This window comes from Pleurodeles waltl, chromosome 11 (genome assembly GCF_031143425.1).
Source record: "Pleurodeles waltl isolate 20211129_DDA chromosome 11, aPleWal1.hap1.20221129, whole genome shotgun sequence".
NCBI lineage: Eukaryota > Metazoa > Chordata > Amphibia > Caudata > Salamandridae > Pleurodeles > Pleurodeles waltl.
In genome coordinates, this window is record NC_090450.1 from 875,966,342 (window position 1) to 875,978,762 (window position 12,421).

Below are 12,421 nucleotides of genomic sequence, written 5' to 3' on the forward strand. Positions count from 1 at the left end.
AGGGAGCACTTGCACTTTAGCACTGGTCAGCAGTGGTAAAGTGGCCAGATTAACAAAAACAGCAAAAACAGGGTCCAGCACCCAGCAACAACCTGGGAAGCAGAGGCAAAAAAGTTAAGGGAGACAACACCAAGGATGCCAGGTCTAACAGCCGTGTTTAAAATATGGCTCACCATGGCACATAAAAGGGAGCAATAGCATCAAAGTTTTTGACGCTATCGATGTACTGTTCAGGGTTAGCGCCACAATTTTGGTGCTAACCCTGAACAGTACATAGGGGCCCATTGTATCCAATGGTGTGCCCCCTTTTAACGCCTGCTCTGAGCGGGTGTTAAAAATGCCAAAAAATAGGCGCAAATAAATCTTTCCAATTTCTTTTCACCATTTTTTCGGCCCCCCTAATGGGTAATGCCCTCCTTGCATACATTATGCCTTGTGCAGGCATACTGTGGCGCAAGGGGTACTGCGTTTTTGACATAACATCGCCACTCTAGCATCAACAAAATGAAGCTAATGTGGCAATATATGGCACAAAGGGCTCTTAAATCTGCTGCTAGGTTTTCTATTAAAAGATTTGCAAAGCACTTCTCATCAGGGGATCCTCAATTCTACCCCGATCACCGCTAATCATGTACAAATAAACCACAGTAGAGGGCTGATGTCTGAGAACAAATTGTGTTTATTGCTGCAGTCACGACTAGTATTTGAGCCCTGGATAGTATTACTTTACATAAAAGGCACAATGCTCCTTGACATGCAGGCTCCCAGGAAGTTGCAGGTTTGGGAGGATACTCCATTGAAGCCAATGCAGGTGAACCATTTTCAATGAAGTGATTGGCAAGTTTGTGAATCTATTGGAGTTGGTAGTGGTGAACCATTCTTATACAATGTTTGTTTGCTCTAACAGTGGTGATGTTTCACTCAGTGGAGGTGAAACCTAGTTGGGTGATGAAGGTTTCCTGAAATGGTGATTGCATTGCAGTGAATGACAGTGAAATACTTAAAGAGTATGCGTTTTGAGTAAAATCAGTGCAGGTGAACCATATTATAATAACAGTTCTAGATACATTGTAATGCTGTTGCTTGTGTTTCTTCTTATAACAGTCCCAGCAACAACTCATTTACCACAAATGTATGCATCCATTCTTAATATATTCCTTTGTGCTGTTTTCCAAACTAAGTATGGCATATGTGTGGTACATATGTGGTACATATGCTATTAGAGACTAGCAAATCAAATGATTTTTTTTGGCTAACACCCCAAACTTTACTGTGTAGATTGGTTTAAATCAGATTGTAATTGTAAATGTATTTATAGATTTCTGTAACATAACTGGCCCAATATGCCTTAAAATGCAAAAATATCTTTAGGGGACCACCATACTATACAAAATGCTCCTCGTGGCTCATTATGCTTGCTTTGAGCTATGATGGAAATGAGACAGATAGGTTTCTTCACTCAAACATAGGTGCCTATTCTTCATTTCAAGTGTGCCCCTTCAGTCAATCTTAGTTCCTTATGTAACAGCAACTTGTATGGTGTTTCTTTTTAAGAGCATGCTTACCAGAGGTGTTTAAGGCATGGGCAAAGTGGGCAATTGCCCACGGTCCCCACCTTCAAAGGGGGTCCCTGGGAAATTGAACTTTCTCTCTCTAGTTCACCTCTCTACCTGTTCTAATATTTCAATCTCTTCCGTTCTCTCTTCCTATCGCTCTCCTATCTTTACCTCTGACTATGTCTGTCTTTGCCAACTGTAATCTATAGGATTTCAAGGACCTCAGAAAGATACACTTCAAAGTTGTGTGTGACCCCATTTCTGTGCTTTTTTGGCACATTGAGGGCTTTAATTAACAGAAAATAAGTAATAGAATGTTAAGTTGTTATGAACAGGGACACCCAAAATATATCTTACCCAGGACCCCAAAAATCCTTAAGATGACACTGATGCTTACATAAATCAAAGTAAAACTATGTATCTCAGATTGCAAAATTGTGTTGTCTAAATTGCCAGAAAAAACTAACGGTGTCTCACATGACAATGGGAGATCCTCTGCAGCTGTATAATGGTTGATGGCTGTACCTATTTTTTCTACCTTTAGGACAACAGCTAGTGTGACCAGAATTTGAAATGTATTCTTCAAATATAGCTTTAGCTCTACAATTTTGCATCCACTGAGGGGCATAGAATGTCCCAACTGATCGTGCACAACAACCCAGGCTATGGGCTCTAAGGGAACAAAATGCAACTTTTAACCCCTCGGGTGCCAGGGACATAACAGTTACGTCCTGGGCAGCACCACTCAGGTGCCCAGGACGTAACCGTTATGTCCTGCACCTGGCCCTCGGGGGAAGTGCTGGCAAGGGTCACCCCCGAAGTGGGAGAAACACTTTTGGGCAGTTCTGCCCCCTTTGGGGGCAGATCTGCCTTTTTTTTGTGGCCCACCTGCCCCCAAGGGGGGCAGAATCCACTAGGCACCAGGGATTTTCTTTGTGTGTGTTTTTTGTGCGGGGAGGTAGTCCCCTTGGGCAAGGGCCACTCCCCCAAGGGGGCATAATCTTTTATGCCATTTCTGCCCCCCCCCGGGGGCAGATCAGCTCATTTCTTTTAAGCCGATCTACCCCCGGGGAGTAGAAGCCACAATGGCACTAGGTTTGTGTTGCTGTTTGTTTGTTTAATGTGTGTGGGGCCGACCTTTGGGCAAGGGTCGCCCCGCAAAGGGGGAGAAACACTTTTAGGCAGTTCTGCCCCCCTTGGGGGCAGATCGGCCTTTTTTTTTGGCCTATCTGTCCCCAAGGGTGGCAGGATCCACTAGGCACCAGGAATTTTCTTTGTGTGTGTGTGTGTGTGTGTGATTGTGTATATGTAACTTTTTGGTGCGGGCGGACCCTTGGGCAAGGACCGCTCCCCTAAGGGGAAATAATATTTTACGCTGTTTCTGCCCCCCTGGGGGAAGATCGGCTCATTATTTTTAAGCCGATCTGCTCCCAGGGGGGCAGAATCCACTAGGCACCAGGGATTTCCTTTGTGTGTGTGCTTTTTTTTTTGTGCGGGGTGGCACCTTGGGCAAGGACCACTCTCCCAAGGGGGAATAATATTTTATGCCATTTCTGCCCTCCTTGGGAGCAGATCGGCTCATTAATTTTAAGCTGATCTGCCCCCGAGGGGGGTAGAAGACACAAAGGCACCAAGGATGTTGTGCGGTTTGTTTTTTTGTGTGGAGAGTTGGCCCCTTGGGCAAGGGTCGCCCCCCAAAGGGGGAGAAACACTTTTTGGCAGTTCATACCAGCCTTTTTTTAGGCCCATCTGCCCCAAGGGAGGCGGAATCCACTTAGCACCATGGATCTTGTGTGTGTGCTTTGTGTGGGGGTGGTGGCCCTTTGGGCAAAGGATTCAGCACAGTACTGGTGGCCATTTCTGCCCCATTGGGGCAGATCGGCCTAGTTTTTTATTAGGTCCATCTGCCCCGGAGACCTAACACCACTAGACACCAGGGAAAATTTCTAAATGTTTGGTGGCGGGGTGTTTCTCAACTGGCGAAGTATTTGCATTTGTGATTACAACAGTTTATTTCTCTTTTTTGTTCTAGTTCAAAGCTTTTGCTTCTTTTGCTGTGGCTCGTTTTGGCAGTGGTTGACCTGTGGTTTACGTAGTTGCATGTTGTAAGTAAGTAAATTTACTCCAAAGGAGTATTGTTGCCATGCATGAATGACATGTTTGTAGGTGGTGAGCTAAATGCAGGATTGTGTGTGAAATTGTCCTTAGATTTGTGCACAATGTAATTTGTGTTGTCTTATGTCTAATGTGCTTTTCTTTTTAGTGGGATCTCATTTCGTGTTTGTTGTGTCTGTGCAGATTAGTTGCTGGTGAGTCTATCTTTTTCAGGCAATTGAGTGGTATAGTTTTTGAGTATAGAACTCTTTGTGATAAAGCCACACGTTGTTTATTACTTATTTTAAACAGTGCTGGTTGTTGTTGGTGCATTTGTCGCGTTACAATTCTTAGAAAGGATCATGGCTAGCCACAGAGTGACCGCTCAGCAGGTTGCTGGCATGCTTTTTGAGTCATCTTTTGACCCTGATTATGAGACGGACTCTGCATCTGAGGCAGTGGAGGAAGAGAGAGATTCTGGCAGTAACATTTCGGTCCCAGAGGAGTCTTCTGATGAGGAAGCCACTCCAGTGCAGCTGAAGGGCCTGTTTTCGAAGAAGACATCGATGTGCCAATGGTACAGTAGCCAGCAGCTGAAAAGCTTCCCATTGGAAGACCTCACAGTTGGGTTGCCCCAAACATGGAGCAACCACAGTTGCTTGCCTTTACTAGTCTCCCAGGGTGTAGAGTAAATACGGAAAACATTTTGCCTGTCAATTTATTTGAGTTGTTTATGAACGATGTATTTTTGGAAGAGATTGTTGAGCAGATTAATTTGTATGTGGAGCAATATTTAAGGGACAACCCTGCCAGACTGGATTCCCACAAATTTGGAAGAGATTAAAAAGTTCTTGGGTTTGACTTTTTTGATGGGGTTGATAAGGAAGCCGTCACTGGCTTCTTATTGGTCTACTAGTCCTTTGATGGCAATGGCTATATTTCCTGCAACAATGACTCGTAATCGGTATTTCCTTCTTCTTTGGATGCTGCATTTTGTTGACAATGCTTTAGCCTTGCCACAAGATCACCCCGATTGTGACCATCTTTTTAAGATTAGGCCTGTCCTTGATCATTTTATAGACCAGTTTTCAGAGGTGCAGGCTCCAGGCAAAGAAATAAGTGTGGACGAGTCTTTGGTCCTGTTCAAGTGACGTTTTTAAGCAGTACATTCCTAGCAAGAAGGCACAGTGTAGGATTAAATTGTATATGCTACCTGAAAGTAGTACAGTGTTAGACATTTCATCCTTGGCTTGGTCCCCCTTAACTTTTTGCCTCTGTTCCCCAGGTTGTTGATGTGTGCTGGACTTAGATTTTTCTGTTTTTGCTACTCTGGGCACTTTACCACTGCTAACCAGTGCTAAGGTGCAAATGCTGCTTTACAAATTGTGTATGTAATTGGCTTATCCATGATTGGCACATTTGATTCACTAGTAAGTTCCTAGTAAAGTGCACTAGAGGTGCCAGGGCCTGTAAATCAAATGCTACTGGTAGGCTTGTAGCACTGGTTGCGACACCCACATAAGTAGCTCTGTAATCATGTCTCAGACCTGCCACTGCAATGTCTGTGTGTGCAGTTTTAACTGTAAATTCGACTTGGCAAGTGTACCCACTTGCCAGGCCTAAACCTTCCCTTTTCTTACATGTAAGGCACCCCTAAGGTAGGCCCTAGGTAGCCCCAAGGGCATGGTGCAGAGTATGGTTAAGGTAGGACATATTGGCCCTCATTACAACCCTGGCGGTCCAAGACCGCCAGGGCTGTTTTGGCTGAAGCACCGCCAACAGGCTGGCGGTGCTTCAGAGGGGATTACGACCGCGGCGGTAGAGCCGCGGTCGCACTGCCGGGCCGGCGGTTTCCCGCCACATTTGCCCCGGCGGTGTTAATCCGCCAGGGCAGCGCTGCTTGCAGCGCTGCCCAGGGGATTACGAGTCCCCGTACCGCCAGCCTTTTCCTGGCGGTTTGAACCGCCAGGAAAAGGCTGACGGTACGGGGAGACGCAGGCCCCTGGGGGCCCCTGCACTGCCTATGCTACTGGCATGGGCAGTGCAGGGGCCCCTTGACAGGGCCCGTGCAGCTTTTCACTGTCTGCATAGCAGACAGTGAAAAGTGCGACGGGTGCAACTGCACCCGTCGCACAGCCGCAACACCGCTGGCTCCATTTGGAGCCGGCTCCCATGTTGCGGCCCACATCCCTGCTGGGCCGGCGGGAGGAAAATTTCTGCCCGCTGGCCCAGCGGGGATGTCATAATGGGCACCGCGGGAGTGCGCCCGCATTGGCGGCCGCACGATGGTTACAACTTGGCGGGATGCCCCCCGTAGTAATGTGTTTTGCATGTCCTGACAGTGAAATATTGCTAAATTCGTTTTTCACTGTTGCAAGGCCTGTCCCTCTCATAGGTTAACATGGGGGGCTATCTTTAAATCTGATTAAAGTGTAGGTTCCCTTTGGAGGCGGATGGACATGTGGAGTTTGGGGTCTCTGAGCTCACAATTTAAAAATATATCTTTTAGTAAAGTTGATTTTAAGATTGTGTGTTTGAAAATGCCATTTTTAGAAAATAAACATTTTCTTGCTTATACCATTTCTGTGACTCTGCCTGTTTGTGGATTCCATGTCTGGGTCAGTTTGACAGTTGGGCTGGTTGCACCTCACACTAGACAGTGACACAAAGGGAGCTGGGGTGTAGCCTGCATGTCCTGATGAGCCATCTGTGCTGGGAGAGAGGGGAGGAGTGGTCACTCACACCTGAAAGGACTGTGCCTGCCCTCACACAATGCAGTCTCCAACCCCCTGGTGAGTGTCTGGTGCCTGGCCTGAGCAAGGCAGGATTTCACATTCAAAAGAGACTTTACTTTGAAGTAGGCCTACTTCAAAGGAGACACTGAGTATAAGAAGGGCACCCAAAACCACAGGCTGCCTGGAGGAGAGCTGTAGAGCTGAGGAAGAAGAGCTGCCCTGCCTGTGCATTGTGGAGCTATCCTGCAGTTGCTGCTTCTGCCAGAGTAAGAGGGCAAAGACTGGACGTTGTGTGCCTTCCATCTTGAGAAGAAATCTCCAAGGGCTTGATTTAGAGCTTGCCTTCTGTTTTTTGAAGTCTCAGGAACAGCAAAGACTTCTCTCTGCCAGCACCTGGAGTCTCTGGAGAGACTCCTACTCTGCTCTGTGGTGCCCATCCAGTTCCTGGGACCCTGAAAGGAGAAGCTGGCAGCCTAAGAGGAGGAAATCCACGCACAGAGTGCCGTACGAGGAAAAGATCGACGTGACTCCGATCTGGGGCTGAAGAAACAACGCGCTCTGCGGCTGAAAATCGATGCTCGTCGGAAACGCAACTGGAGAATCGATGCACGGAGCTGGAGAAACGATGCTCAGCATCACTGACGGAGGCTAGGAGATCGCAACCCGCGCTGCGTGGTTTTTGGATCATCGTGCGGCTGGATTTCTGATGTGAACCATCGCTGTGCGTGCAAAATCAACGAAAGGCCTGCCTGGACCCGTGTGCGGACCAAATTGACGCATCGATCTCCTGCGGAGAGAAGAACCAATACACGTCGACTTGACAGAAGGGGGAAACGACGCAAGGTCTCATGAGTGAGTGATATCGACGCATTGCAAGCCCTTTTTGACGCACACCCGCCCGTGCTGGGTTAATTTTTATGCGCACCAGGTATATTTTCAGGCTAGCAGCGCTAGCGTGTGTTTAAAACTACTTAAAGACTCTTTTTGATTTTTTATTGATAACTTGACTTGTGTATTGTTGAATATTTTGTCGTTTTGGTCTTGTTTTGTTTAGATAAATATTACCTATTTTTCTAAACCTGTGTTGTGTCATTTTGTAGTGTTTTCATTAAGTTACTGTGTGTGTTTTGGTACAAATACTTTACACCTAGCACTCTGAAGTTAGGATTACTGCTCTGCCAAGCTACCAAGAGGGTAAGCAGGGGTTAGCTGAGGGTGATTCTCTTTTATCCTGACTAGAGTGAGGGTCCTTGTTTGAACAGGGGGTAACCTGACTGTCAAACAAAGACCCCATTTCTAACATACAGGATATGTTTATACTTTCCTGGTCTACACTGATGGGATTCCAGTGTTGACCCCCCTGGTTGTCCACCCACTTTGGAGTTAGTGATAAAATTGTGTGGGAACTTGGAAGACGACTGTTTGCCAAAGCTCACCATTTGTATGTACACTTCTACACTGGAGTTCAGTTGTTCAAGGTGTTGTTCAGAGTGGACACTGTTGCATGTGGCACAATCCGCTCTAACCGGAAAAACTATCCTAGGGAGCTTGTCTGTAAAAAACTTGAGAGGGCACAGTGCAGGGCCTTGTGGAATGATGAGCTGCTAGCTCTGAAATTTGTAGACAGGAGGGATGTGTACATGCTAACTACCTACCATGATGAGAGTACTTCACCTGTGGCTGTTTGGGGTCAAGTTGCTGAAGTGCACAAACCTGTGTGCATTTTAGATTACAATAAGCACATGGGTGGTGTTGATAGAGTAGATCAGAGGATGGAACCCTACAGTGCTGTTTGTATGTCTTACGTGTGGCGTAAAAAGTTAAATATTTATTTGTTCACTCTAGCAACTTTTAATGCTTTTATTGTGTTTAAGGATTGTTCCCCTGAGTCAAGGATGAAATTTGTTAAATTTCACGAGTCAGTGATAGAGAGCCTTGTTATGGTGGATCATGCAAGAGTTCCTAGAGTAGCAGTTGTGGATGACATGGCTAGATGATTGAAAGATCACCACTTTCCTGATCAGATTACTCCCACTCCCAAAAAAGACTTTCCTGCTAAGAAATGTAGAGTCTGTGCCCGAAGAGGTATCCGGAGGGAAAGCCGTATGTACTGCCTGACTGTCCTTCAAAGCCTGGGCTGTGTGTGGCAGGCTGTGTCAGGGGTTACCACACACAGAAGAATTACTGGGAACTACTGTGAGCGTAAACTGCCGTTTTATATTTTCATATGTTCAGTTTCACTGTTCTCATTACTGTCATGTATTCAGTTATAGCTTTTGTGTTTGTAGTTTTGTACTTATTTATAATTAGTTAGTGGTTTCTTTGTTGTTTAAAAACAACAAAAAAGTTATGGTGATGTGCATGAAGTGGCGCTTGGCTGGTGGTGTGTGTGGAGTGGCGCTTGGCTGGCCATGTGTGTGGAGTGGCACTTGGCTGGCCATGTGTGTGGAGTGGCGCTTGGCTGGCGGTGTGCGTGGAGTGGAGTCCACACACTCCCATCACCTGGTATGATTGCTGTATCAGGCATATGGGTGTATGAAAGTGATGGGCCCTTAAAGGGCGCTGTCTGTCGATGCGAGTGTTGTAATGTGTTGGGCCCATTGCTGGAGGCGTGAATGGTCTTGTGCATGTCATGTATGAAAGGTGTGTGAATGGACTGCAAAGCAGTTGGTGCCTTGTTGCGGCTTTACAGCTCATGAGCTGAGGCATTGGTTCAGTTGTTTGGCCTTTGTTATTAACAGTGCATTTCATTTTTGTGAAATCTCTTGTTAATAAAATTTGATCTACTGAACCATCACTCACCCTTGTGCCAAATCCAACCAGAATGTGTGGTAAAAATGACATAAACTGCTCCGCTGTAATCAGGCATCGCAGCACACCTGTGACACGCTAGGTATCTCGGGTGGGACCCCGATGATGAAGCATGCCACCAACTTGGTTGATGGGTGAGGGGTCTTTCTAACATAACCCAAGTGTGTTTCTTTTCACAATTTTAGTGTTTGGAACATCACAGAAGTACGTGGACACATCAAAATGATCTATTACAAAACTACCTGTGTTTGGGGAGGGGGCATCTATGTTTTTGGTCTCTGGTGCGGCCTTCATCTAGGGAAACCTACCAAACCCAGAATTTGTTTTTAAACTAGACACCCCAAGGAGTCCAGGAAGGTGTGGCTTGAGTGAATCCCCCAACATTTTCTTACCCAGACTCCTCTGCAAACCTCAAAATCTGCTTCAAAAGGATATTTTCCTCATTTTTCTTTGTAGGATCACCGCTCTGGCACAAATTCCTACCACCCAGCTTTCTGCTCACTCTCCCAAGTAAAATGATACCTCACTTGTGTGGGTCCCCAAAGCAGAGTCAGCCTAAAGATGTATAAAAGAAAAATATGTGCTTATCAACTCACTGTGCTATCCCCTCATTCTCTACAGGTTTTTGGTCTTTTTCCTTTGCAGGCACCTGGGCCACCCACATAAGTGAGGTATCATTTTTATTGGGAGCCTTGGGGGAACGCTGGGTGGAAGGACATTTGTGGCCGCTCTCTGATTCTAGAACTCTCTGTCACAGAAATGTGAGGAAAAAGTGTTTTTTGTACTAAATGTTGAGGTTTTCAAAGGATTGTGGGTAACAGAACCTGGTGAGAGCCCCACATGTTACCCCATTTTGAATTCCCCTAGGTGTCTAGTTTTAAAAAATGCACAGGTTTGGTAGGTTTGCCTAGGTGCCGGCTGGGCTAGAGTCCAAAATCCACAGCTAATCACTTTGCAAAAAACAGCTCTGATTTCTTTGGTAAAATGTGATGTGTCCACGCTGTGTTTTGGGGCATTTCCTGCTGCAGGCACTAGGCCTACCCACACAAGTGACATACCATTTTTATCGGGAGACTTGGGGGAGCGCTGGGTAGGAGGAAATTTGTGGCTCTTCTCAGATTCCAGAACTTTCTGTCACCGAAATGTGAGGAAAAAGTGTTTTTTGCCAAATTTTAAGGTTTGCAAAGGATTCCGGGTAACAGAACCGGGTGAGAGCCCCACAAGTCACCCCGTCTTGGATTCCCCTAGATATCTAGTTTTCAAAAATGTACAGGTTTGGTAGGTTTCCCTAGGTGTTGGCTGAGCAAGAAGCCCAAATCCACAGCTAGGCACTTTGCAGAAAACAGCTCTGAATTCTTTGGGAAAATGTGATGTGTCCATGTTGTGTTTTGGGGCCTTTCCTGTCACGGGCACTAGACCTACTCACACAAGTAAGGTACAATCTTTATTGAGAGACTTGGGGGGAACACTGGGTAGGAGGGAATTTGTGGCTCCTCTCAGATTCCAGAACTTTCTGTCACCGAAATGTGAAGAAAAAGTGTTTTTTTGGCCAAATTCTGAGGTTTGCAAAGGATTCTGGGTAATGGAACCTGGTGAGAGCCCCACAAGTCACCCCATCTTGAATTCCCCTAGGTGTCTAGTTTTCAAAAATGCACAGCTTTGGTAGGTTTCCCTAGGTGCCGGTTGGGCTAGAGGCCAAAATCCACAGCTAAGCATTTTGCAAAAAACAGCTCTGATTTCTTTGGGAAAATGTGATGTGTTCATGTTGTGTTTTGGGGCATCTCCTGTTGCGGGCACTAGGCCTACCAACACAAGTAACAAACCATTTTTATCGGAAGACTTGGGGGAGCGCTGGGTAGGAGATGTGTGGCTCCTCTCAGATTCCCAAAATTTTTGTCACCGAAAAGTGAGAAAAAAGTCTTTTTTTTGCCAAATTGTGAGGTTTGTAAAGGATCCTGGGTAAAGGAACCTGGTGAGAGCCCCACAATTCACCCCATCTTGGATTCCCCTAGGTGTCTAGTTTTAAAAAATGCACAGGTTTTGTAGGTTTCTCTAGGTGCCGGCTGAGCTAAAGACAAAATCCACAACTAGGCACTTTGCAAAAAACAGCTCTGTTTTCTTTGGGAAAATGTGATGTGTCCATGTTGTATTTTGGGGCATTTCATGTCATGGGCACTAGGCCTACCCACACAAGTGAGGTACCATTTTTATCCGGAGACTTGGGGGAACACTGGGTGGAAGGAAATTTGTGGCTCCTCTCAGATTCCAGAACTTTCTGCCACTGAAATTTGAGGAAAAAGTGGTTATTTGGCAAACGTTTAAGGTTTGCAGAGGACTCTGGGTAAGAGAACCTGATGAGAGCCTCACATTCTGAATTCCCCCAGGTGTTTAGTTTTAAAAAATGCACAGGTTTGGTAGGTTCCCCTAGGTGGCGGCTGAGCTAGAGGCCAAAATCCGCAGCTAGGCACTTTCCAAAAAACACATCACATTTCAATGTAAAAATGTGATGTGTCCATGTTGCGTTTCCTGTCGCAGGCATTAGGCCTACCCACGCAAGTGAGGTACCATTTTTATCGGGATACTTGGGGGAACACGGAATAGCAGAACAAGTGTTAGTGCCCCTTGTCTTTCCCTACATTTTTTCCTTCCAAATGTAAGACAGTGTGTAAAAAAGACGTCTATTTGAGAAATGCCCTGTAATTCACCTGCTAGTATGGGCACCCCCGGAATTCAGAGATATGCAAAGAACCACTGCTTCTCAACACTTTGGGCCTCAATGCAACCCTGGCGGTCACCGACCGCCAGGGCTGAAGTGGCGTTTATACCGCCAACAGGCTGGCGGTACGAATCGTCATATTATGACCACGGGGGTAGCACCGCAGTCACACTGCCGGGACCGGCGGTTTACCGCCATGGATGTCCCGGCGATCAGAATCCGCCAGGGCAGCACTGCTTGGGGATTTTGACTCCCCTTACAGCCAGCCTGTCCATGGCGGTAGACACCGCCATGGAAAGGCTGGCGGTAAGGGGAGTCGCAGGGTCCCTGGGGGCCCCTGCACTGCCCATGCACTTGGCATGGGCAGTGCAGGGGCCCCCAGGCACATACCCGTTGCGATTTTCACTGTCTGCCGAAGAGTCCAGCAGACATAACGGTATATGGCTTTTGAAAATCTGACATGGCAGGAAAAAGTTACAGAGTAAAACATGGAGAGAAATGGCTGTTTT